This window comes from Rattus norvegicus, chromosome 6, assembly GCF_036323735.1.
Source record: "Rattus norvegicus strain BN/NHsdMcwi chromosome 6, GRCr8, whole genome shotgun sequence".
NCBI lineage: Eukaryota > Metazoa > Chordata > Mammalia > Rodentia > Muridae > Rattus > Rattus norvegicus.
In genome coordinates, this window is record NC_086024.1 from 98,645,509 (window position 1) to 98,673,433 (window position 27,925).

Genomic DNA, 27,925 nt, shown 5'->3' on the forward strand with positions numbered 1-27,925 from the left:
TCCCTGCCGTCGTCTGGAGGTTCTCAGTGCTCTATTGCTCGTCACACTCAAAGGTGGCTTTAACCTGTCTATTGGCAAAGAATGCACTGTTGTGTATTGACGTCCAGCGAACGAAAAGGATCTTCAGAGTGCGGCCTTTTGCACTAAATACAAAACCCTTCAAAAAAAAGCAAATGGAGGCCTTGGATTGTCTGTTGCATTTGACTGCTCACGAGCGTCCCGGCTGCTGTGTCTTGGTTTCGAGTTGAGTAGCATGTGCTTTATTACCTCAGTACCTAGGAGAGAGCCATAGGGTGACTTCAGGCATGTTTCTCTCTCTCTCTCTCTCTCTCTCTCTCTCTCTCTCTCTCTCTCTCTCTCTCTCTCTCTTCTTTTAAACAACTGCCTGGCTAGTTACAGAATTTCTAGGGTGACTACATGTCAAACTTATACAGCACATAAGCTAAAGGGTGGGAGTGCCTTGTCTAGAACTATTCAAGTCTACCTACTTTGATATTTTTCTGATTCCCTTTAAAATATGTATAACGTGTTAAAAGTCTAAAGGCCCACAATGCCCCTTTCTCTATGTTTAGTACCACTATGGCTTAAAAGCCAAAAGACAACAAAAACCAAACGAACCGAAAACACCCAACTCTTGGTTGAGTTCAGAGAAAGAGGCTCGGCAATCTGGATTTCGAGTGCGCTAAAATGCATGAATTTGCAGGTCTGTTCACATTTAGCACAAACACTATAGTTAGAAAAACACTGTGGAGCTGTTCAGAAATGGAGATGATGTTCACAGTATATTTTTAAGGTGGAAAAAATAGTTCAACCTCATTTGAAAGGCAAATAGTTCCTAATCTGCATGAACAGGTAGTTGAACTTTTGGGCATCTCTTCCCTTCTGCTAATCACAATACAAGTAGGGTGACTAGGAGGCTAGAAAAGAACAGGGATAGTATTTTATGGCTGAGAATAATTTAGAAACAGAAGAGTCTTCCCATGTCAACCACTGAGGAAACAGACCTGGAAAATATAGTTGCCTTGCTCTGAATTACAGGAATAGGCTTGACAAGGGACAGATGTGTGACTCAGGCACTAACTTCATAGGATCCTGAGTCCTCGGGCAAATTAGAGAATCTCGACTTGTTGTGGTTTGGTGCATTGATTCTTGACACCTTGGAGGCAGGCCTTGTGGTTATAGGAGGTATTGATGTGTCTGAGTTTGGTCCAGAGAGGAAGGTTTTATATTTATATTTCATTTACTTATCTTCAGAGAGACTTCTGAAACACTGGGAAGGGTCTACAGGGGCACAGCGAACTTCTTTTGAACTTTGGAACCAAGCAGCTCTAGACATTAACATTTAAAACAGCAGCAGGGAAAATTTCAAGGCATAAAGCTGGGAAGGGATTTCACTGAGTGTAGAGAGGCAGGTGAATTGCTTGTCAATAGCAAGAGAGGTGAGAAGAGATGCTGGGGGTTGGGGGGAGAGGGGGTGGGAGCATGGAGACATGGGGGCTTGAGGGTGGGTGTGGGGAGGAGGGGTCAAGGTGGGAGCAAGAGTGGGGGAGTGGGTGTAGGATTAGGGTGAGAATGAGGGTAAGGATGGGGTAGGATGGGTGGGGGGAGTGGGGGTGGGTGGGTGGGGTTAGGGTGGGAGTGAGGGTGGAGAGTGGGGGTGAGGTAGAGGTGGGGGAGTAGGGGTGAGGTGGGGGTGGGTATAGGGGTAGGGTGGAGGTGGGGTGGGAGTAGGGGTGGGGGTGGGATGGGAGTGAGGGTAGTGGGGATGAGGTGGGGTTGAGGTGGGAGTAGGGGTGGGGTGTGGGGTAGAGGGTGTATAGAGCAGGAACAATGGGCTAGATGACCTGGAAATCTGAGTGAAGGGAAGAGCACAGAGTAGATGGAAAGCCAAGTTACAAAAGGCTTTATAAAAACCAAGAAACACGTGCGAGTATTACTAGCAACTGGACATCTTAATAAAATCGAAAATTCCCTAGTTATGTGGGATGCTAAGACAATTTTTGTCATTTTCTTCTTTGTGAGAAAAAAAACCCCACTTATTCTGTCTGGATTTCAATTCCGTTCTCCCTGAGATAGCAGGCAGGACAGCATCTATCTAAAGGTCTATTAGTGGATGACATTTAAGAGCTCAAACAGCAGGGATGGAAGGTAGCTCAGTGGGTAGAAATGCTTGCTCCCTAAGCCTGAGGACCTGAGTTTAATCCCCGGAACCCACAGAAAGGTGGAGAAGAGTTCACAAAAGCTGTCTTTCATGACACTCATGTTTACACACATACAATTATATATATGAATCAATTAATTAAGATTTTATATGTATAAGAATTAATTGATTAATTTTTTTACAAGTAGGAATGATTCAATTCCATTATTTTGTAACTTTTATTAGCATAGGATAGGTATATTTACCTAAAACATAAAAATTTGTGTTTGAGTTAATAAATGTATTATTTATTTTAGCTTATATGACATAAAGGATAGGAACACCAGACGTCTTTTAGCTCTAAATGGTTAGTTTTAGAGCAAAGCTCTCCTAGAAATTTTGGAAATCTCTTTGAACATAATAGTGCTAGATTATGAAATTCAAACTCAGTTAAAAACTCACTAAGGTAAAACTGACACATTTTAAAACATTAATTTACTTGGAGAGAGGCTTGGCTGGTGGGTTTAAGAACAGAATATGTGGGTAGAGCATCTTCTTGTTTGTTTGGTTAAACACAATTTTTTTCTAATGAAAATATTCTTATACTCAATGAAAGAAAAATGATCTCTAATTATTTAGCCATCTGAATTTCTGTAGTATTGAAAATATACCAGCTATTAAATGCGAATCTAGTAGAGGGGAAAAAAAATGGCAGAATCATCCGTGTTAAAGGGCATTTAGTGAAATCCAAGATTACAGTGCTGTTTGTGCAATAAACTTAAGGAAAAAGAAATCTCCCTACAAGATAGAAAATGTAGTAATAGTTCAGAAAGTGCACCAATGATTAAATACTAATTTAGTTTCAAAATATTGGAAAAAAGCAGGACCGTTAAAAAGCATGTGCGGTGATGTTGTATACAGCAGAAGTAAAACTGCTATGAATGGACTCAAGTTAGAGTTTCCTCTCCCATGCCAAGAGGAAGTGGTTCTCCAACAATATGGCACAGCAGTAACTAAGTGTGAGTCTTGGTCAGCACAGCAGGGATATTCCTGCTTCCTTGTCGCAGTGCACAAATCAGAACCCGGGACAGCATAGATGACTTTTAATTTTCAAGACAAGGACGCACATTCTAGGAGAGGCTTAATATCATAAGTCACGAATCAGCTGAGTGATTTGACAGGAAGGAGTTCATGAACCAGCATAAGGACAGCACACGGGAGCCCGGAAGAGGTGGAGAGGGGAAGTTAAAAGGAGAATGGACTATGGGGACGAGCGCTGTGAGATGCCATGTAATGTGTATATCAAAACCATATCAAATATAAAACAAAGTTTACTTATTTCTTTATTTACAGTTCCTGTCCATAAGCTCACTATCCCTTTCCACTCCCCTTCTATAAGGGTGTTCCCCCATCCACACCCCCATCCACACCCCCATCCACGCCCCAACACTCCCCTGCACTGGGGGTCCAACCTTGGCAGGACCAAGGGCTTCCCCTTCCACTGGTGCCCCAACAAGGCCATCCTCTGCTACATATGCAGTTGGAGCCCTGGGTCAGTCCATGTATAGTCTTTTGGTAGTGGTTTAGTCTAGTTGGTTGGCATTGTTGTTCTTGTGGGGTTGCAAGCCCCTTCAGCTCTTTCAATCCTTCCTCTAATTCCCCCAAAGGGGGTCCCATTCTCAGTTCAGTGGTTTGCTGCTAGCGTTCACCTCAGTATTTGACATGCTCTGGTTGTGTCTCTCAGGAGAGATCTATATCTGGTCTCCTTCAGCATGCACTTTTTAGCTTCATCCATCTTATCTAGTTTTGGTGGCTGTATAGATATGGGCCACATGTGGGGCAGGCTCTGAATGGCCGTTCCTTCAGTCACTGCTCTAAACTTCGCTACCATATCCCCTCCTATGGATATTTTTGTTCCCCCTTTTAAGAAGGAGTGGGAGCATCTGCGTTTTGGTCATCCTTCCTTTTGAACTTCCTGTGGTCTGTGGATTGCATCTTGGGTAATTCAAGGTTTTGGGCTAACATCCACTTATCAATGAGTGCATTTGGCTGTGAATCTTGATGGCTTTGGGTCAGAGAAAGCATTATTGAGCCTAATACTGAAAGTACAAGTGACAGTAAAAATAGCTATGCTGGATCGCACCAGCCTTGGAGACTTCTGTGCTGCTATGGTATCTACAAGCAACGTGAAAAGACCTTGTAAATTGTATATTCAGTGAGGCGCCTGTATCTAGACTGTATAAGGAATTCTTAAGAGAAGAAGGACTTGAATAGAAAAGTTAGAGAAAATACACTAAAGAGTCAATAAGCAAAAACGAAGTAGTTTAATGTCATTTAGTTATCAGGGAAAAAGCAGCCTGCTGCTAGAAGTGGAAAATTCTGCAGTCTGGTAGAGTAACAAACACTGGGTTGTCTGGCCACTCCCATCCCAGGCATGAATGCAGGAGAAATGAAAACACAGGGCTGTGTGGAATTTGCATATGCACAGAGACATCAATCATAATAGCTAGGAGATGGCAGCCTGTCAATCAACTCAGAAGCCGTGGAGTTACAAGTGCCTGCTGGAGGCCCGAGTCCAATAGTGCGCAGCACCCCATGTTGGATGTCAGTCATGTCTTAGGGTCAGTATCAAGCCGACTCTTGTGTAACTGAATTGGCCCCCATTCTCCCTTTTCTGGTAAGCTTTCAGACTTGCTTAAAGCACTGCAGTTATTGGGGTTTAAGCGGACTCCCCCTGCCCCCGTCTTCTACCCTTCCCCTGCCCCATGGTCCGCATAGAACCGAGAATTTATTTCACAGGTCTCTCTGATCATCGCGTTGTGCTATTTACAGTGCAGGCTACAGGCTTCGAGGCCACAGATGGTTCCTTGGGAAGGAGTGCTATAGCCAGTTAACATCTTCTGCTTTGGGTACAGAAGGGAAGAGATGTAGCGGGCCTAGTTCTTGGATGCTATTGTCCTGAGGTACTGTGCACCAGCAAGGACTCTCTAGGCTCTGGCGTGATTTCCATTTGTTTTGTTTATTTTCATTTCGAGCTCCGGCCCAATGCCTGGCCTTCACGGTCCTCTGGATCCTGAGGACTGGAACACTTATTGTTCATATTTTATGTTTCCTAAGGAGAACAGGGAGACAGGGGACACACAGAGAGCTGATAAGTTGCTGAACTTTCCTGGGCCCCAGCAGCTTCATAGGTTGAGTTGGGGACATGACAATCATCCCTGAGGGTATTAGCTCTAAATGGGATATAACGCATGGTGAACATGTTCGCCCTCCATATCTGCAGATTTAACTTACTCAGATAAAAATCATTTGAAGAGTGCATCAGTATTAAATGAACGTGTAGAGGCCTTTTTCTTATCAATATTCTATAAATAATACAATGCAGTAAGTATTTACCAGCATTTATATTGTATTAAGAAAAGCAGAGATAATTTAAAGTATGTGTGAGGGTGTAAGCAGGCCGTGTGCAATACTTTACCATGTTATATAAGGGGCCCGGGCATTCTAAGACTGATAAACATGAAGGTCTCAGAATAAGTCCCTGTAGATAATGAGAACTACTGTGTGTTAAAACACCTAGTGGATGCTGCTTGGAGTTCTTTGACAACTAACGACTCTTGTGCGTGTTTACATGGGCGCATATGTGTGCATGGTTATGTGGAGGACAGAGGTAGAAGCTTTAAAAGATATTTTATTTATTTCAGTGGTTTTCAACCTTCCTAATGCTGGCACCCTTTAATACTATTCCTCATGTTGCAGTGACTCCCTCCCCCCAACATAAAATTATTTTATTTGCTACTTCTTAACTGAAATTTGCTACTGTTATGAATCATAATGTGAATATTTTTGAAGATAGAAGTTTGCCAAAGGGGTCAGGATGCACAGGTTGAGAATCACTGATATATTTATAGCTCCCCATCATTTGTATGTGTGTGTGTGTGTGTGTGTGTGTGTGTGTGTGTGTGTGTGTGTACAGAGATGTTTGTGCTATGGCCTGAGTGTAGAGATCAGAGGGCAAACTTGCAGGAATTATTTCTCTCCCCCTTCTATGTGGTTTCCAGGGGCCAAACTCCAGTCATCAGGCCTAAGATGCTCTTTTACCTGCAGAGCCTTCTTACCAGTCCCTTTTGTGAGACTTAGTGTATGACGTGTGTGGGGGCACATTCATGTCATGGTGTACATGTGTTTAGAGGACAAGTTTGTACAGTTGGTCCTTTCGTCTTACCTTTATGTGGGTTCTGTGGATTAAACTCGGTTAGATTTGTCAACTACTTTACCCGATGAGACATCTTTCCTGCTCCCCTCACACTATTTTTGAGGCCGGGCTGTCCTTCCTGGACTAAACTTTTCTGGAACTGTCCTTTCGGACTAGTACCCAGAGGTGCGTCTCCTAGGTAATTCCAAATCCAGTCAAGTTGACAGTAACCATTCCTGTGCCTCTTGGAGATCCGGTTAGAACATCTTCCTGAAGGAAGTGAGGTGCTGTCATGAAAGAGAGAAAGAAGCTGCAAAATCAAAGTTAAATGCGTGACTCAAGGTGTTCTTAAAGCGGCGAGTTAAGGACCCGCGTCTTTATACGATCCCGTGTCTTTATACATTTAACCGCGCTATGCTTTCAGGTGCTCCCCAGCACAGTCTCAGAGGCGCGCGCCAGGGGTGCATTCTTCCAGAAGTGAAGCCTTTCTGTCCGGCCTCCATTTGCTTCCCTGTGGGGTTTCCCAGCGAGGAACCAGTCATTCCAGTCAAGGCTTTTTACCTGAAGGGTATCCCCCCTCTTCTGCTACTTAAAAAGACGACGTTTTAAAGCGTTTTATGTGTATGGAAACAACAAACAGAATACAAAGAGTTTTCACATTTTCTGTCATCTCCCCTACCCTATTTCCTGCTTCAGGAAAATAGCATATTCTTTATGCTTGAGGAACGAGTGCTGATGTTCTGTTATTAGCTAGGGCCCATGGTTTCCCTTAGTGTTAATTCTCTGTGTTGTTTAGCTCTGGCTATGTTTAACTGATTTTAACATTTTAATTGACATGTCATAGTTGTACATGTTTCTGATATATTCAGTATGCGCACGCAGGTGAGAAATCGAGCTTTTCTTCCCCCACTCCTGGTAGTCACCATTCTATATTCAGTTTCATGTTTCTCAAACTTGGGACATAAGATATTTGTCTTTCTGTGTGCTTGTTTCACTTAGCACAGTGCTTTCCAGATCCATGGTATTTTTCTGCAAAGGGTAGAATTGTGTACTTTTTTATGGACAGCCCCTGTGCCCCTGTGCAACACATACACACAATTTTCTTGCTTCATTGACTCATTGAGAGGCACCTAAGCTCGTTATATATCTTGCCCATTGTGAATAGTTTCACAATAAACCAGGGTGTGAGGTAAGAATTGGGTGTGTTAACTTCCTTTCGCTTGGCTGTATACACAGAGGTGGGGCAGCTACATTAAGTGATAGATCTGCCTTCAGTGTTGTGTGATGTTCATCAGCTGCCACCGCTTTCCACAGTAGTTTACATCCCCATTCACAGCATATGAAATTATGAGTTTGTTCCCCACACCCTCTGCCAGAAGTTTATGAGTCCTTTATTACAGCCATTCTGGCTGGGATGGGGTTCTACCACATGGTAGTTCTTATTTGTGTTTGGTTGAAAGCCCACAGCATTTGGGTGGCCAATTGTACTGTCTTCTATTCTATTTCTTGGCCATTTGTATCTCTTCTTTTGAGAATCACCTATGCTGACCACTTGCCAGTTTTTAACTAGACCACTCTTCGGTTAATTTTTTGCACCCCATATACGCTTTGTATTTTAAGTAATTTGATATGCTTTCATATAGTTTTCATGGTTTTTCTTATGTGGAGCTCCTTAAATTAGCATTTATGATTCCTATCAAATACTGACAAGTTGGAGTCGAATGTTTTTTCCCTATACGTTTGCCCACTCTCTCATCACAGGAGGGTTGAACTGGCTGACGCTCTACTACTCATGCCTGCCCTCTTCATGCTTTTCTACAATGACTGTTGCCCTGGGCACCATTTTACACAGTTTTAGTTTAGTATGTTTCTGTGCTCACTAGTCTTTCTTCTGTGTCATCCCAGTCTGACATCACTTCTAATCTATGAATCTTACATTGACCTAGGTCTTTAGTATTGGTTTTCTTTATATTGATACTTTTATTCCTCTTCGCTCCAAGAATGAGTGTGTGTGTGTGTGTGTGTGTGTGTGTGTGTGTGTGTGTGCGCGCGCGCGCGCACATGGGTGTGAAGAGCAGAGGTTGATATTGGGTGTCTTGCTCAGTCGCTCCCCTCTGCAGCTTTGGAGACAGAGTTTCTCACTGAACCTGAGGGCTCCTCCATCCCTAGACTGGCTGGCCAGTGAACTCCAAGTATTTGCCTAGCCCCGCCTCTCTAGCTCGCAGCCCCGCCTCTCTAGCTCACGCTTCCCAGCCTATTCCACTTTTCCGGCTTTTTATGGGAAATGGGGCTCCAACCTCAGATCCTCATGCTTGCACAGCAGTCGTCGCCCCAGCTCTCATGTCTGCTTTTACCTCTTACCTTCTTCTTGGTGTTTTGCGTTGGTTTAAACTCTTAGTTGGTAATATCCTGATTCAATTTTTCAATCTTCATCTTATTCACTCACACACACACACACACACACACACACACACACACACACACACACACACAGTTAATCTATAAATATAAGTGCCACTTTATATGCCATACCGTTATATGTGACAGGTTCATTATTTTTCAGTTGTAAATATTTTAGAATGCTAATTAAGTTTTCTTTTACCCATCGACTATTATAGAAAATGGTTTCTGGTTTCCAAAAGTGTTTTTTCTGTTTCAGTTTTTAGTTTTTCAATCTAATGGTATTGAACCTAGAATGTAGTCTCACTGTATTTTCGAAGCTTTCTTTGCAGTTTAAATAGTTCCTAAGCGAAGTGTTGAAGGGCAGCTTGGCTCCTCTTGTTTCTGTAGTAAAATGCAGAATCAGGCGTACAGGAAGTGGAAGTTTTTCAGAATATCTTCCCTAATGCAAGAGGGATTCATCCACTCAGCTAAAACCTGACTTCGACAAAAAGTCTTGTGCTGGGATTTCAGTTTCTGTCCTCAGATTGGAAACTACACCATCAGCTCTCCTGGGTCCGGAATCTCTGCCCTCTACTGGGACCCATAACCCTAGTCCTCCTGGACAGGTGACTTATGGATTGCAGTTCTTGGACACTTTCAGCTTCATATTTATATAAGTTAATTCCTTATAATAATAAATCTATAGTTGACTTGCCATGTATATGCATCTGAGGACTCCTCCAAATGTAACTAGGAAACAACATTTTGTAAGACCCTGATGGGAAAATTTGAGCTTGCCACATGCTGCACACTGTGGATTCCACCCAGATGAAGTGATGTGTAGGCATACCCTGCTGTAGCCTCCCACGGTTTCCCAGACTGTCAATCCTTCTCACACTCATTACGTGAGTATTATTGCCTTGAATCTCATTGTGCCCTCTGTAGAGCTTAGGATGGATGGTTAGACTGAACGTACATGGACTTACTTCTTGACACTCTCTCCTAAGCAGTGCAGTATAGCTGTTTACACAGCAATTCTTTTTTCTTTTTTTTTTTTCAGAGCTAGGCAAGCACTCTACCACTGAGGTAAATCCCCAACCCCTACACAGCAATTCTTATTGTGTTTGATATTATATTAAGCAACCAAAAGATATTTTAAAGGGAGGATGGATATAGCTTATATGCAAGCATTATACCATTGTGTCTAAGGGACACAAATAGTCATAGATTTTGGTATTCAAGTAGAGTCCTGGATCTAGTCTTTTGTAGCTACTTCAAGACAACTTTATATTCTATTCTGTTTTCCTAGAAAATCCTAAAACAGCTCCGAACTAATTTTTAACTTCCTTTGTTCTTTGTTCATTGATTCTTGATGCATTTACTTATTCCTAGTCTTTTTGCTTGACACGAGAGGCAGGCATTAGGGAATAATGAGTCAAGATCATGCCTGGGGTTGGGGGCTGGAGAGATGGCTCAGTAGGTGAGAGCGTTTGAGCAAGTACTAGGACCTAAGTTTGGATTCCTGCAGCCATATAACAGCTGGGCTGTGGAGGGTGACCACAGGAGGATTCCCTGAAGCTTGATGTTTACCAGCACAGGTCACAGCACAAGCGAGCATGATAGCATGCATGGGACAGCCACTGTCCTCCTCTGCCCTCCATGCATGCACAGGTGTGCACACATCCACACACATGCACGCATATCGGAATGCATATATGAAAATGTCATAACAGAACCCAGTGTTTCTGTATACTAGCTGAAAAAAACTGAGAGGGAGAATCTTTCTAATTCAAGAATTTGTAATTCATTGACTCAGGTTTGCTTCTAAGCATTTGTTGGCATAATGGGGGAATGTGGGGGTGGGGAGAAAAGCAAGAACAACCTTTCTAGTTCTGTGCTTTCTCTGCATGTGCAGAGACTTAATTATCAGGCCACCTCAGTTCTCAGCCAAGTAAATTATAGTCTTGGTCATTAATTTATATGTAAATGCCATCATGGTAGGGAACAGTGCAGCATTTGGGTCCTATCAACAATGTCCCTTGGAGGCGGCATGCAAATTAGAAAGGAGAGCTGAAAATACTCAGGAAAGTTGACAGCTGTTTGTTTTGTCCAGGAGAGCCCTGATGCAGACGTGTAGCAACTCTGTGTGCTCGTCAAAGCTAAACGTTCAGAAAACATTGCTACTTGAGACAGCCTTGATAGTGAGAAAGAGGGCTCAGTGAAGCCAGCCAGGCACAAGTCTATTCAGTGCTGCCTGTAGCTTCTAGTGGTCCTTAGGGTCCCGATCAACTACCCACCACTTAGTACTTTCACCACGCCTCTTCTGCTGTCTTGGATGAGTCTAGCTTGGTACAGAAGAGAAATAACCTTCAAAGAGATACAGGGTCCTGGGTTAAGGTCAGACTCCGGAGCTGAACCATTACCAACACAAACTCCTATCCAGATATGCAAGGGCACTTGGAGTCCATCCATTATTTCTTGGTATAGGCTAGCATGTAGAAAGAACCCTGGTTGTGCCAATGCTGCCTGTATTTAGTTGTAGTTCCTTCATTTTGTGCTTGTTCACACTGGAAGAGGGGTTCCAGGAAAACAACAGGAGGGGCATAATTTAAGGTTTCTTTAGAAAGGGAGCAGATAAATAGGGAAGGCAGAACTTTCCTGGTGTGCAGAAAACAGATAGGACTAGAAAGAATGAAGGTGCAACCGATGGTACTCAGGATCCCCGGGTTTCCTTCCCAGGTTTAGAGCAGAGATGGGTCTAATACTCAAACCATGGGCTTGAGCCTTCTCTACTCACTCCCAGAAATGGCTTGAGGCTGAGATCAGAGACATGGAGGAGTCTTTGTTTCTTAATGTAGTTCACAAGCAATGCTACCAGAGCAGATAGCTTTACATCAATTGACTATTAAAAAATGCATTGAGGGAACACACACACACACACACACACACACACACACACACACAAACACTAATATACACATGTATACTCTTTATTCATTGATTCTTGATGCATTTACTTTATTCCTAGTCATATGCTTGACACTAGAGGTAGGCATTAGGGAATAATGAGTCAAGATCGTGCATGGGGTTAGGGACTGGAGAGATGGCTCCATCTCTTCCTCTCTAGTCTACTACATGGGTGATCTATTTTCTCTCACCACACTTTATTTTTAATTATATAGAATATGTAATAGCTTATTATCATATAAAATAATGCAGTAGTATATATAAATATTAAATAGCATATACTATATAATGTAGTAAAATATAAAATGGTATATAATAAGGTAGTATAATATATGCATAGTATATGAAATATAATGGTATATGTCAATAGCATAATGTGCACTCTATCTCTTTGCTTTACTGTATCATGTATGACTTGATCATTCTGTTCGATGTCTGGGTGTTTCTGCCTTGTATTGATATAGCACATTCTGTTTGCCTGGTGCTGGATGTTTGTGTTACTTTATGACAGTACCTAGTATTAAGTTTTTCTGAGCACTGGTGTGGATATGAGCTTGTCTTTTTCTTTTTTGTGGGGGGAGGGGTATAGATATTGAGAAGGCCAGCTCCATCATACAATCAGATTTATATTTAAAGTTTTAAGAAACTAACACATTGTTTCCCGAAGTAGTATGTTATTTTATGTTGCTCCTAGTGTCTAAGGGTTCCAAGTACTTTACTTGCTTGGGTTAATATGATTTCCTAAGCAATGACTACCCTGTTGTGTTTTTAATTCACGTTAACCCTGTGATCACTAAAGCATTGGTCAAGTGTTTATAGGTCATTTGGCTCATAATGGTCCATGAGGTCTGTCAGAGATGCTTTTATTCAGTTGTCCATGTGAACTTGTGCTACTATTGGGTTATGACAGGGCTTTATGCAGTTCAGATACAAGCTCTTTGTCTGACAGAAGTGGCATGTATTGAAAGTCCCTCACTCTATGGCTTTCCTGTGTCAGTTCTTTATTTTATTTATTTATTCTTTAATCTTTTATTTTACAGTCCAGATTTTATCCCCAGTCCACCCTCTGACTATTCCAACATCCCACACTTCCTCCCCCCATCTCCAAGAGGATTTCCCCACTCCACCCCTACCTCACAAGACCTCTACACTCCCTGGGGCCCCAAGTCTCTTGAAGGTTAGGTGCATCTTCTCTGACTAAGTCCAGATGGGCAGTCCTCTGCTGTATATGTATTGGGGGTCTCATATCAGCTGGTGTATGCTGCCTGGTTGGTGGCTCAGTGTCTGAGAGATCCCAGAGGTCCAGGCTAATTGAGACTGCTAGTCTTCCTATGGGGTCATCCTCCTCCTCCTCAGCTTCTTCCAGCTTTTCCCTAATTCAACCACGGGGGTCACTAGCTTCTGTCCATTGGTTGGGTGTAAGTATCTACCTCTGACTCTTTCAGCTGCTTGTTGGGCCTTTCAGAGGTGAGAGACTCTCACCTACAGAGGGGAGAGGGAACTTGTAGAGTCCACCTCCAGTAGAAAGACAGGACATCAAGTGGAGGGATGAGGTTGCCATCAAAAGCTCTGACCCAAAATTGCTCCTGTCTGAAAGAACTACAGGGATAAAAATGGAGACGAGCCTGAGGAAAAAGAGGTCCAGTGACAGGCACAAAGTAGGATCCAGCTCAAGGGGAGTCCCCCAAGGCCTGACAGTATTACTGATGTTATGGTGTGCTTACAGACAGGGGCCTATCATGCATTGCCCTGTTTCAGTTCTTAATTAAATCATTCAAAGAACAAAAGTTGAAATTTAAATTTTAGAGAATTTCACACACACACACACACACACACACACACACACACACACACACACACACGTAACTTCCCTTATATTTCCTTCTACATAGTCCCTTCTCCCTCCCAATTTAAGGTCTTTTTGTTTATTTGTTTGTTTATTTGGTTGGTTGGTTTTTGACAACCCGTTAAGCCATGTAACGATGCTTACGTGAGTATGGAGTGATCCATTGGCCCATGGAAACTCTACCATGGGCTGCACCTTCCAAAAGGAATGATTCTCCCTGCAGCCTCAGAAACTGCTAACCACCAATAGCTCCTCAATATGGGGTGGGACCTGGAGATCATTTCCTTGTTTATCCTAGAATTTTGGCTGATTTGATCCTGTGAGATTATTTTGCAGGTGACCATAGAGGCACGTTCATGAGTGTGACTGCCACGCTGTATACAGAAGGCAGCATAAGTGTGACTGCCACACTCTATACAGAAGGCAGCATTTCACAGCATGCTTGCCCACCTTACAGTTCTTACCTTCTTTCTGCTTCCTCTTTTCAGATGCTTCCTCAGCCTTGGTGGTAGTGGTTACAGGGTTGATATAGATGTATCGCTCAGGGCTGAACACCTACTCTCTTGCCCTCAGCACTTTGACCAGCTACTCATCTCATCATCGACTCTTGTATATTACAAAAAGAAACATGTCTGACCAAGGTTGAGGACAGCATGACCATGCAGTGAAATAATAGGAGTAGATTGTACCTTAGAGCCTAGGACCTCCTGAACCCTGGGCTCTTGACCAGGATTACAGTACCAAGCACTACATTTTGTCCTGGGGACAGCTTTCAAATATAATCAGAAAGCAGTTAATTACTTCCTAACAGTTGTGTGGCTATTGCACCACTGTGCTTCTCTTGCTTGGTGAGTTGGTATTGTAGTGTGGAAGATCTAGGGATAGGTCAGACCACTGATATCTTTTCTCCCCAGAAGTCTGTGTACCACCTTCTGGCCCTATGAAAACCAGACTGCAGGAAGGTTTCCTGGTTTGAAACCTATTTGCCCTGCAGCCAAAGTATACGGTCTCTTTAGCAATAGGGTCTTCTGTTGTAGTGATGGTCCATAATCAAGAGCAATGCAGTAGCAATAATGTATGTTGTTTGGGAGCTTCCTGAGGGCATCTTGACTAATAACTGATGAGGTATTCCATACTGTTGTGGTTTTCACTTAATTCGTGTAATCTGGGAGTGACGTTGTTCACTATACAGGGTAATTCCATTAGCATTTGATTTTTAAAGGCCTCTTCATACATCCTTAGGTTTGGATCCCTCAATCATCCCTTCTGTCCCCATAACCTCCTCACTCCACCTACTTAATTCTTCAGCCTCCCACATCTCCTTTCTTCCTCCATTCACTTGCATTCTATAATCCCTACAATTATGGTTTTAGTTGGATTATGAGACAGTCTGTGTCTAGATAGGCTTTCCCATACCCTTCCTTTGGGTTAGGCCTCTCCTCCACTTCTTTCATCACATATTCTGTGCTGCTCCCTGCTTAAGCCTCTCTACCTTCAGGATTCTATAGATCTCTACTTTCACTTTATGTCTAGTCTGGTATCCTCCTTCCCTTAAATGTGTCCCCTTCCAAAAGTTCCTCTTTTAGTGTCCTGGATTCCACTTCTGCTCCAAGTCAAGTTGAGCATGCAAAATGAAAGATTTGAAATCCAGGGTCTGCCTATGAGAGAGAGCGAGAGAGACAGAGACAGAGACAGAGACAGAGACAGAGACCCAGAGAGATATGCACAGTTATTTTTCTAGCCCTGTGTCACCTCGCTCACAATTTTTCCCATCCCATCCTTTTATCTGTAATTTTCATGATTTGATTTTCCTCTAGAGCTGATATTCCATTTTGTGTATTACCACAATTCTTATATATTCATTTGTTGAGGGGCATCTGGTTTGACTCCATTTTCTAGTTATTATGAGTCAAGCACCAGTGAACATGGATGTAGACGTATCTTGTTGTAGGGTATTAAGTCCATTGGGTATATGCTCAGATGTCGAGCTAGGATATATGGCAGTTCTATTTCTTTCTTTGAGAAACTTTTTGACTAATTTTCAAAATGGGTGCACTAATTTATACCTCATTAGTAGTCTATAAAACTTCCCCTTTCCATGGCCCATGTTATCACCGAAGGCCATGTTGATGTCTGTGGGCTAGCTATGCTGCCACCAAGGGTCTGTGCTCTTCCTTTAGGCCATGTTGATGTGTGTGGTCTGTGCTATCACCAGAAACCATGTGTATGTACGTGATATATGCTGCCACTGTAATGAGCAAGGACGTATCCTTTATAGTGATATCCATGACTGCAGACTCAAGTTGAGAATGAGGAACATTGAAGGTTTCTTTGACAGCCACCCTTGTCCCAAGAAACAATTTAGATTGAAGATATTGAAGAGGGCTCTTCAAAATTGTGGTAGGGATACCAAAGTGTAGCTCTTCACAGTTGATGGCTCTGGTGGAGGGCAGGGGAAAGGACTCCCTTTGCTTTAAGGGAGTCCGAGCCTGCTGTAGTGAGTATATACACGTAACACAAACTGGACTTGGTGCATCTCTGTGTTTCAGAGAGAGGCCTAAGTGTGAGGAAGGCAGACCTGGGAGGACTGGGGAATGAATGCAATCAGGGTGCATTGTGCAAAAATTCAAAAATCATTAAGAAAAATATTATGTTGGAAAAAAGAGTTCCCCTTTGTCCACATCAATGCCAGCATTGGTTATCATTTGTGTTCCTAATGAAAGCCATTCTGACTGGTGATGACAACAATATCAATACTGTTTTAAATTTCTTACTCTCCATGTGATTCTTTTGAGGAGTCTTTGTTCAGTTGCACAACCAAATTTAAAATTTGGGTTGTTTCTTAATGCTTAATGTTTTATTAGACTAATTTTTTTTTTGCCAACCCTACACAAGCTAGAGCCATGTGAGAGGAGAGAACCTCAATTGAGAAAGCACACTCATAAGATACAGGGATGTAGGCAAGTCTGTACTGTATTATTTTAGTGGTTGATGTGGGAGGGCCCAACTCACTATGGGCATTACCACCCATAGGCTGGTGGTTCTGGATTATATACAAAAGCAGATTGAGCAAGTCAGGAGGACCAAGCCAGTGAACAGCACCTCCCCATGGCCCCTGCATCAGGTTCCTGCCCTGACTCTGATGAACAGTAACAGTGATGGGGAATATAAGTGGAGTATACCCTTTCCTCACCAAATTGCTTTCGATTGTGGTGTTTTATTACAGCAAGAGCAATCCTAACTAACATATCCTAAAAGACGGAAATCACACAATACTCCTAAGAGGTACATTAAAAGTCTGCCACAAAATTCATCATCCCTTTATATGAAAAATAGTAGGGAAGAAGGGAGCATGCCTCAATATACAAAAGGCTATACAGACCTGTAGCCATATCAGATTGAGTGGAGGGAACCTCAAAGTGTTCCCAGTAAGATATGGGGCTAGACATGGATGCCTACTCTCCCAGTTTCTATTCAGTATAGTGCTTGAAGCCTTAGAACAGTAAGATAAGAGAAAGAATGAAAAAAATAAATGAGGAAGAAGAATAAAAATTATCATTTTTCAGCTGATGTGATTCTATCTACATGAGACTCTACAGAACTGGTGCACACATTCAGGAAAGTGGTAGGACGCAAACTGAGGTATGGAAATCAGGAGCCTTTCTGTATACCCGTGACAAACAGACGGGAAAATCAGAACAGCCCCATTCACAATAGCTACACGCAAAAATAAAACACTTAAGAACAAACCTGAGAAAACAAGAGACATTTCCAGTGGAAATTTTAAGACACCTAAGAAGGAAATTGAGACAGCCCACACTCACGGATCAGAATAATTACCTAATTGTGACAATCCTGACAAAAATAGCCTATAGAGTCAAAGCAATTACAGTAGAAGTTTCGTTTCTTATTTTTCACAGACAAAGAAAAAATTTCTATGAGATAGAAAAGACTGAGAATAGAGTAACTCACTCCTGAGCAAAAGCAACACTGTAGGAGGTAACAATATCTGTGATTTAAATGATACTACAAAGACACAGTAATAAAAACTGTATAGTATTGACACAAAAAAGATACATGGATCAACAGAATAGAACTGAGGACCCCAGATATTTAAGTCCTCACAACTACAGTTACCTGATTGTTTGATAAGCTCACCAAAAGTGTTCGATGGAGAAATGATGCAGAGGAAACTGGATTCAAACTTCAGAAATGATACCCCATTCTTACCTTTCAGCTTGCACAAAACCCAACCCAAGGTAGATTGAGGACCTCATCATAAGACCTGATACTGTGAAACTGCGAGAGGGAAAAGTGAGGAGTATACTAGAACTATAGTTACAGTCAAGGATTTTCTGAATAAGACCATAGCTACACAGGAAATGCAAGCAACGATCAACACACTATGAGGTCATGTGCTCTCATGCAGCTGAAGAGTCTTCTGTTCAGCAAAGGAACCTGTGAGTTGGAGGCCCATAGAGCAGGTGAAAACCTTCACCAGCTATTCATCATCAACAGATGATTAGAGTCGAGAATACATAAAATGTTTAAATATTGATGCAGTCTAACGTCAGTTTTCTTTATTTTATCATGTAGCAAAGCTTACACTTTTTTAAATTGTTGTTTATTTGTTGACAGTGTCTTGCTGTGTTGCCCAGGTTGGTCTTGAGCTCATATCTCACTGCTTTATTAACCTGAGTGTTGGGATTAGAGCTGTGATTGACAATGCACAGTCCTCCTCCTTCCTTTTAATCATTTTTTTTATAGTTTGCAATTAGATTTATATTTGATTTGTGTGTATATATGTTCGTATGTATGTATGTATGTATGCATGCGCAGTGTGAGTTGAGAGCTGATGTTTAATGCACCCCTTTATACATGTCTCCAACCATCATATTTGTGAAAGATTTTTCTTTCTCCCGTGGAATCCCCTTGTCACTACTGTAAAGATGGTTGACCACACTCATGTGCTGCTGTTTCTGGACTCTTTTTGGTGGTTTTATTTGAATCTTTTTTAAGAAATAACATAGCCATGCAACAAGTCATAAAGTCACAGAAGCTGGCCTTCCTACATTGACTTAAGATTGTTGTGGTTATTCTAGGCCCATTACATATCCTTATACTTTAAAATATATGTCTTTTTTTTATTTGTAGACTTGTCAAGTGTGATGGAAAGTCTGTTTGGATTTTAGTTTGGGTTGCATTAAATCAGAAGACTAATTTGGGGAATGAATTCTTACTATTGGTTTCTTTCTGTTTTCTCTGAGTAATATTTTATTGCTTAATGCGAGAGTTCCGAATACCCGTTGTTAAATTTATTTCCAAGGATTGGTACATTTGGGTGCCATTCTACACAGTTTTAAATTTTTTATTTTAATTTGTTGCTAGAGAATAACTGACTTTTATAGACTTCTCTGCTAATTTCGCCAATTAGTTTCCTTGGTTGCTATGAGCTGCAATGTTCTAGTAAGTTCTTTCTCCCCTGTTGTATTAGGGAGTGTACCCTAATGTGCTCATTTTTCTGCTGTTTGGTTTGATCAGAAATCAATATCAATCTTCGTTAGCACTTTTCTGCTTGCGTTGCCATGGTTCTTTAATTTTTCCTCTTTCCTGTGTTAATTTGCTGAATTACATTAGTTGTTCTTAGTATCTTAAAGCTTGCATTTGTTTGTAAGACACACTTCATGTAAGCATAACACACGATTACCTAAGGGTGTTATCGGATGGCACTTCATAGTTTGCTAAGGATATTTTATTGTTAGGATCATATGGAATATTGACACATAATTTTCTGTACCCGTGATATCATTTTCAAAAGATGTCTGTGGCCTGTGAAGATGTCTCCATCAGTTCAATGTGTGGTTTGTCATTGCGGGAACCTGAGTTCGGTTTGTTGAACCCACGTTAACAAGGCCAGTTATGAGGGCCTACCTGAGAGACGGGATTCACTGAATTTCCTGGGTTCCCTGTATCGCCATCTTCACCCGCTTGATGAGATCTAGGCTAGTGAGAGAACTCAAAATAACAATAATGAAAAAGGAAGGGCAACTGGGCTTGTTCTTAGCCTCCCCATGTGCTCACAGCCTCATTCATGCATGCACACATATGTGCATCTGTGCATGCATGAACTGGAATGCATCCCTGCTTGTCTTAGGATAATGTTGACCTTATATGATGGCTGGAGAAATGGTTTTTCTTTCTGTGCCTCTGCAAGAATTGTGCAGAGACCGATATCCTCTAGCACTCTATCAAACACTTGCAGGATGAGCTTTTCAAAATACACACCATCATGGTCAACTGTGTGTGGCATCAGAACACAAGGCTAGGTAGTTTCTGACTGTAAGTTGCTCTCTAGACTGAGAGAAGAGTGTGTTAAAATCTCTAACTTAAACAGGACATTTATTATTTCTCCCTGTATTACTGGTGTGCATGAGTGCATGTGCCACAAAATACATAGGAAGCCAGAGAACATCTTGCAGAAGAAGTTGGTTCTCTTCCTTTATTACATTGAATCTGGGGCTTGAATTCAGGTCATTCGGCTTGGTGGCAGACTCCTGTTATCTGCTGAGCCATCTCGTCAGCCCTCTAATGTTTATTCCTATTTTCTCTTTTCAGTGTATCTCTGTGTTCCTCATTGACTTTGAAACCCTGTTAATAAATGTGCCCACATCTTTGTTTCCCATCTTCCTGATAAATCGACCACTTTATCATTGTAAAATGCACTTCACTCTAACACAATACTCCTTGCCTTGAAGGGTTCTTTCTCCGATGTGAGTGCCACAGCACTAAGTGTCTTCTGTTTATAGCTTGCAAATATTATCTTTTAGTTATTTTGTATGCAACCTAACCATATTTGCCTAAGAAAGGTTCCTGGTAACCATTGGGTATTTAATCTCAGTCCGTCGTTTAGCTTGGTAAGCTGTAGACACACATACAGTGCACACTCATTTCTACCGAGTGTGTGGACAGACATCAGCCAGTTTCATTACCTACTTTCGCTGTTTATTTTCTGTGTTCCATTTTCCTATCTCCAGTTTCTCTCCTTCCTTAATGGTTGCACCCATCACCTTCCTCTTAATATTCTATTTCATCCCCTTTATTAAAATTTTTTTAGCCTTTTCTGTTTGTTTTACTCTGTGGTTGGTTGCTCTGGAGACCACACGTGCTCATGTTCGCCCGGTCTCTTGTGAGTCAGACTTGTCCCGCTTCATAGCCTGTGTGCCTTGCTTGCTTTCATAAATGATAGTACTATGTAGTGTGTGCTGTGGACAGCCTGCTTCCTTCCTTCCTTCCTCCTTTGTGACATTGCCTCAGGATCTGGTTTTCATACTTTATAAACCCCACAGTGCAATATTACACCCGCTCTTCAGTCAGTTAAATTTTAGAAAAACCAAAACTGAAAACATCTTTTCCCCCATTTGATCACATAGGTACCATTTCTATTGTTACCTGTTCTTTCTATCAGCTTTGAAATTCAATTCTTTCCTTTTTGTAGTGTGTGTGTGAGTGTGTGTATGTGTACCATACATGCTTGCGGTGGTCAGATGAGAGGTGCTTCTCTCTGTTTATACTGTTGATCTGCAACACTTGATATGTTGGTTTATTTTTTAAATCTTGTAATTCTCAGTCATCTGTCCTCATTGATTTTTATTTAGACTATAATGCTGACTTTCTGAAGACTATTGATATTTAAAATCTGTATGCTTATCTCATTCCCAGTAGATTTGAGAGATCCTAAACTATTATTTTTCGACTACTTTTATTTCATATTTTTGCTACTTATTTACTTCTTTTGACCCTAGGTAAACACATGTTGGCCTGGTTGGTGTACTGGGGACTTGTTTACTTTCTCAGATCTTTGTGTCCTGCGGACTGGTTAATTCCAGTTCCTGCAGACTGGTTAATTCCAGTTCCTGCAGACTGGTTAATTCCAGTTCCTGCAGACTGGTTAATTCCAGTTCTGGCTCTTAAATCCTTGTCACCTTTGATTGGCTGAAAAACTGACCCAGTGGCATTTCAAAACAACCTCAGAGACGGTTTTCTGTAACTTTAATTTCTTTTAATGTCTACTTTTAATGATGGTTCTTAAACACTTTAAGCTCCCTTGTATCCCGTCACCCACAGGAGGTAGTGGAAAAGAAAGGATAATGGGGTTTGCAACCCCATAGAAAGAGCAACAATAACCAACCAGACCCCCAAGGCCTCCCAGGGACAAAACCACCAACCAAAGAGTACACGTGGAGGGACCCATGACTCCATCCACATATGTAGCAGAGGATGGCATTGTCCAGAATCAATAGGAAGAGAAGTCCTTGGTCCTGTAAGGCTCATTTCCCAGTGTAGGGGAATGTCAGGGTGTTGAGGTGGAAGTAGGAGCATTCTCATAGAGGCAGGGAGAGGAGCGATGGGAGAGAGGGAAACCGGGAAAGGGGATAACATTTGAAATGTAAATACATAAAATATCCAATTAAAAAAAAGAAATAAAAAAAGAAAGGATATGGGGGAAGTAGACTTGTTTAGAAATGGTTCTTTGGAGCAAATCCTATCTGCATTGTCAGGAAGTCAGTAGTTTAGTTCACAGGTCAGCAGTGGCAGCTTGATGTACTTGTAAACATTTTATGGATATACCCATACTCTAATTCAGTAGTGTCAGGATAGAAGCAGTGATAGCATAGCCTAGCAGAGACAGGCAGGCCTCAGCCAAATCAGCACAAGTCAGCAGGAGGGACCTGGAGGTCCTCTCTGTGGTTCTCTCAGCAAAGTGAAGATCAGCGAAGATGTGAGACCTACAAGAGTTGCACAGCTAGCTCTATAAGCAAGCCTAGCCCAGCCTCGGCCCCCATCTGTTGAGTCCTTTTTATATTCTTCCAAACATTACGTGTCCTCCATGTGTCTTGCCTCAGCATGCATGTCTGTCTCAGCTGACATCACTCTGCCAATCAGCCCCAGTCCACAGAAGCTGCAACAGACTGCAGCACACCACCAGAAGTTTCTCTTTATGGAGTCCCAACAAATGGAGCTCGACTACAAAATATAAGGCAGACCAACACATGCATGTCGTTAGCAAAGTATCCTTCATCCCATGTCCTCTCAGGTGCTTGCTTTAGCAGCCTTTCTCCTGTGTCTGCTTCAGTGAAATGTTCCTTCACGGAGTCTGCCTTAGTCTTTCACCTGTGTCTACTTCAGGACAACACTCCTTTCTTTGTTACAGCAAAACACCTTCCAACGGACTTTCCAAAGAACCCTTCAGTTTCCTCTTCAGTTTTCAATTTCAGAACATCTAGATATGTTTTGTTGTCTGGTTCTTCATGTTGACTTTCACAGTCCAGCATTCTTTGTGATCATTTTCCCCTCTGATTGTTTGATTTTTGTCTCTGACATCCACTCATGAGTTAGCCTGAGGTTAGTTCCCCTGACTGATTCCTCCCCTGGACATGCATACGTTTCTTGTTTCTCTGTAAGTCTGGTCACTTCTGGCAGTGCACTGGGCACTGTGGATGAAATGTGAGGTCACTGGAATCCCTTGCTTTCCTTGAGGGCAGCACTGTTCTTTTCCAGGTCAAGTGACAGCTGCCTCCTCTGTCTTCTGAAGTGTCAGTTTTGTGTCTAGTTTCATCTTACTCTTGGTCACACTTCTAGGGTAGCCGCTCTAGAGTTTGGTGACAAGACCGAGGTACCTGTCAACTCCTCTAGTTTGACCCGATTTTAGCTCCTGCCTCAGTTTCCCCTAAGTGAGCATCATCTGGTACATCTGTCTGCCCTATCCAGCCTCCAGTTTTGGATTGCATGGATCATCCCCCAGCAGAAATAGTTCAGGTTATTGCCAAAGGTTAAGCTTAGTTCCGATGTAGCTATTGGGGTTCCTTTTCCATGGCTTCCTCCATTTAGGGGGCCCACCCTGCCTTTTTCCAACTGCTCTGATTGATTGCCTTGATTGACGCTATCTCTAATACCTCAAATCAGTAAGGCCTCTGTCTTTGTTTAAGTTTCTTTTTCCCATGGACTTACCTTTTACTTGTAGGAATCACTCTGGTATTACCAGAACTGAAATCATATTATATCTTAACTGATGCGTGTGTGTGTGTGTGTGTGTTACTTCCTGTGTTACTAATTTTAGTGAAAGATTATTTTTCTTTTACTTCTCTTCTTTAAATATTGAAAGTGTCATTTCTTTGTTTCTATATGAAGTACAGTTGTCAAAACACCCCATGGAAAGTCTGGGCTACAAAGTCGGTGCATGAAGAACAACCAGGCACTCGCCCTCCCTCTTGCTGCAGCTAACGAGTTGTTTAACCCTCCGAGATAATTTCATGCCGGTAGGGGTTCTGCTCTGCAGAATCAAAGGCTTTGAGTTTGGTATCTGTGCTTTTCAAAGTTCTTGAAATTCTTAGGCTTTCTCACTGAGAAAGATATAGAAAACGCAAAGCATATCAGGACTAAATAACCCTGTGTGCTAAGGACACGAAGCCTTTAGTGCGTCCACTGGGAAGCATCGAGGTTGGGCGGTTCATAAGCCCTTTCCTGACATGAGTCCAGGACTCTTAGAAGGTTCCCTCTGCCCATAGGATGTGAAGCCAGCTGTCGTCACACCTGACCTCCTTGCTGCTTTTTCATCTAAACTTCTTGTCCTCATTTTTGTCACTGTGGGATTAGCGTTCCTGTAGATATTTGAGCAATTGTCTATCCAAAGGATTTCCCGCAGTTGTAGTTACAGGTGGCACGAGGTACGGCTCGGCACAGCCCACGCCCACCTGTCTCTCCTCTCAGCCGATAAGATGTGAGGAGTACTTACCCCCACCTAATTGCTCTCGTGTGGGTGGAAGGAACTAATAAGCTTGGAGCGGAGCTGCAGTGATCTTTTACGATTTTTTTTTCCTCTCCATCTGCAAAATAGAGTAGAAAAGCTCAAGAAGCCCTTTCTTCGAGTTGCCAGTTGGTAGTTCCTCCCCCTCCCCCTAAATTTTCTTTTCCCTGAAAGAAGCAACAAAATGAGCAGGTGTCGGGCACTGCCCACTTCCAGACAGTGTTGCTAATTCCCACAGAGCACTCCACCTCCAGGCTCACAGAAAGGATGGCAGAGTAAGGTGAGAGAACCCACACAATCAGCTCCATCTTCGATGATCCTAGCTCTTGTGTCTCCTCTTTCCCTCCGATAAGCCTGATGATGAACTTTCAAGTCGAACCCCGAAGAGGCAGGCATGTTGGTTCTTCTGCATGTAAGTGCAATTCTGTGTCAAGGGGCTTACACGCAGGGCAGCGGCATGAGAGCAATTGAATCATAATTAACATTTGGGCATGCAGTGTGCCAAACACGGACTACTGTGAATGCCTGGTGTAGCTCAGTTCTCTCAACAATGCTTAGAAGTAACGCATGCGCGTATGAGAATGCTGAAGTTCCCGATGGGAAGACCACACATTCCTCCATGGAAGACCTCAGGGTCAAATTCTGGCAGCTTCCTTCGTGTTCTTCCTGCACATTCTCGCCTTGGCTGGGTGCTGTATCCGGCAGTTGCTGTTGTACTGAACGCTTTCCTTCTTGTCTCTCCCACCCGGAAGACGAAAGCAGAGTTTCCTTTGCTTTTTTCCACAATCAAACAACTCAATTAAAATTAGAGGGGCATTTTCGTGTTTACTGCAGTAGGGACGCAACCCTGGTGGGCCCTTATCAAGAAGACTTGCTAAGCCTCTCAGTCGTGAACTCCTGCAGTATGAGTTCTCAGCTGTAGCCAGGTCGTGCCTAAACAAAGGGGTCACGCTAGGTGGCCAAGCATCTGAAAGATGGCAAAAGGCCCCGACTTCTCTTTTTGTAGAAGGTGTTTACATGCTGCTACTAACATTGCATCCCAAGGGCTGATCTAAACTCACACACCTCTCTTTCTGAGGTCCCAAAGACAAACCAAGGCACAACTGCAACAAAGGTCACTCTGGGAGCTCATGACATTGGCTGGCTTTCTTGCAGAATGTAGGTGAGGGCTTACTTACAGGAGTGTGGATTCTTCCCCCAAACCAAAAGGCTGCACTGAGAAGTCTCTACCCAGTGGGGGTAAGGGATTTCATATAGCCTTATAGACTGAGGCCCCTCTCCTAATTATTTCTCAGCTAGATACTTTAGCCCCTCCCCTAGGTCGTGTGTATAAACCCTCCCTGATGCCCCCTGCAATGAAGGCAGAATTTCATACACCTTGTTGATAAAGGCATCTGCATATTCAGGCAAGAATCTGGTGACTCTTTCTCTTCCCCCTTTCTATGAGGGAAGGTCAAGATTTGACAACCACTACTATAAGGATCTTTTGTGAGTGGGCCCAGCGGAACTTCTGAAGATGGTGGTAGTTTGGCTTGGAGGACAGTCCCCTGTGACAGCTAGCTAGCAAAGGTCTGTCTATCTGTATTCTGATTGATCGAAACAAACAGAACTTCAATCTGAAGACAAGGTACTTTATCTACACCCAAGATAACTATGAAACATTTTTTTCTGTCATATTGACACGTTAATTGCTAAAGGAGTCAAGATTTGAGTAGAAACCTATCTCTGTACTATTTTCAGACATTTATCTGAAGGAAATTTGAACTTGATATTCACATGGTACTCCATTAAACACTGCCTTCTGTTTGAAGGAAGTGTCATAATTTAGCTGAGTCTGATTTTTCAGAGATTAAATGAAATGAAACCCAGATCAGCTATTTAGTTGTTGATGTAGTTTTCATTTCAAGGCAGGAGACTGGACCATTTAAACAAATAAGAATCAAAATTTGAATCTTGGGAGAAAGTCATTAGGAAGAGAGACCCTGTAGAGTTGCATGGCCACACAGTTCATTGCAAACACTGGAGAACTGGAATTGGTCCTGGCTTGGGCTGACTGTGGGCAAAGATTTTTCCCTCTCTAAACAGGGGACTAGATGCTCACAAGAGTCAAAATACTGTCTCATTTTCTTAGTAAAGGGGCACAGTTTGCACAGGATTTAAGAAATCTGATTTTTTTCCCTGAGGAAGTATTTGGAAAAAGGCAGCCTTTGGAGCAACACACTCTGGACTCGAATCTCGAGTCTGTATTTGAAACTGTTAAGGACTAATACTAAGCCCTAGGGCTTCACTCCTCAAATGGGCATGCTAACAATACTGACTTTGCTTGGTCCTTGTGTGGAGCAAACAAGTGACATTTGTCAAGTTCTGGAGGAATGCCTGGATCCTTGTCTTGGCCAAGGTTCTATGGCTGTGATGAGATGAGAATTTATTTGTGGCTTGCATTAGAGCATTAGTTCATTATTGTAATGGAAGGAAGCATGGCAGCATGCGGGCAAACATGATGCTGGAGAGAGGTAGCCTGGAGTTCTACATCTCAGCAGGCAGCAGGGAGGGAGGGAGGGAGGGAGGAAGAGAGAGAGAGAGACAGACAGACAGACACACACACACACACACACACACACACACACACACACAAACTGGGCGTGGCTTGAGCATTTGAAACTTTGTCCACCCACAGTGACACACTTCCTCCAACAAGGCCACACCTACTCCACAAGGCCACACCTACTCCAGGAAGGTCACACCTCCTAAGAGTGCCACTCCTCCTGGTGACCAAGCATCCAAACCTCTGAACTTCTGGGGGTCATTCCTATTCAAACTATCCTGCTGGAGGCTCAGTATGAGACTGTTTCTGTCACTTGGATAGCATCACTGCCACTGCCCAGTGGCATTCAGGAGAGATTTAAAATATCCTTTTTAGACAGAGAATGCTCTGAAATCCTTGGGAAGTGAGGCTTAGAATAGCATCTGTGGTTATATTTAAATCAGATGCAGAGTGATAGGCAGTTATCCTGCGGCCCGCCCACACCCATGGGGACCAGCTGCCTTCTCGCCATACCGCTCTTCCATCTAGCAAAGAGGAAACGGCCTTTTGGGAGACTGAAGGCTAAACGACAAAGCTCTTTTTCTCTTCACCCAAAAGAGTAGTTTAGACATAGCTCTATTTCCTGATGGGATGACATTTGATGATATGTAAAATGTTTAGAAATATAGGTTCTGTGTTCAAGTTCTAGCTTTGTTACTTTTCTTTGTTTTCTTATACAATTTATTGCTTTTTTGCCTCTGTACAATGGGGAAAATAATACTCTGTCTTGGCTAAATGGGATATACAAAGTTCCAAAAAGATTGGATGTTGAAGATATGGTAGATGTTATAGTTACTATACAATTATTACAATAAGTAAGGAGAAGCCTTCCTATGTGACTCATTAGAGAAAATTGTGTATTTTAATATAATTAATAATTTTCTAGGTATAGAAATATTCTACATTGACACATATGTCTGAAATAAATGACTTGTGGCTGTTTAAATTTAAAAACTGTCCTAAGTGTACAAATAGAATCACAGAGTTGGAAAGAGTGCTGATGGATG

At 42.4% G+C, this 27,925-nt stretch overlaps 1 protein-coding gene across 5 annotated transcripts in view; it reads left to right on the plus strand.

The window, feature by feature from the left end:
- Positions 1-27,925, plus strand: part of Syt16 (synaptotagmin 16) — a 278,725-nt gene that overhangs the window by 188,927 nt on the left and 61,873 nt on the right. The window lies entirely within an intron of this gene.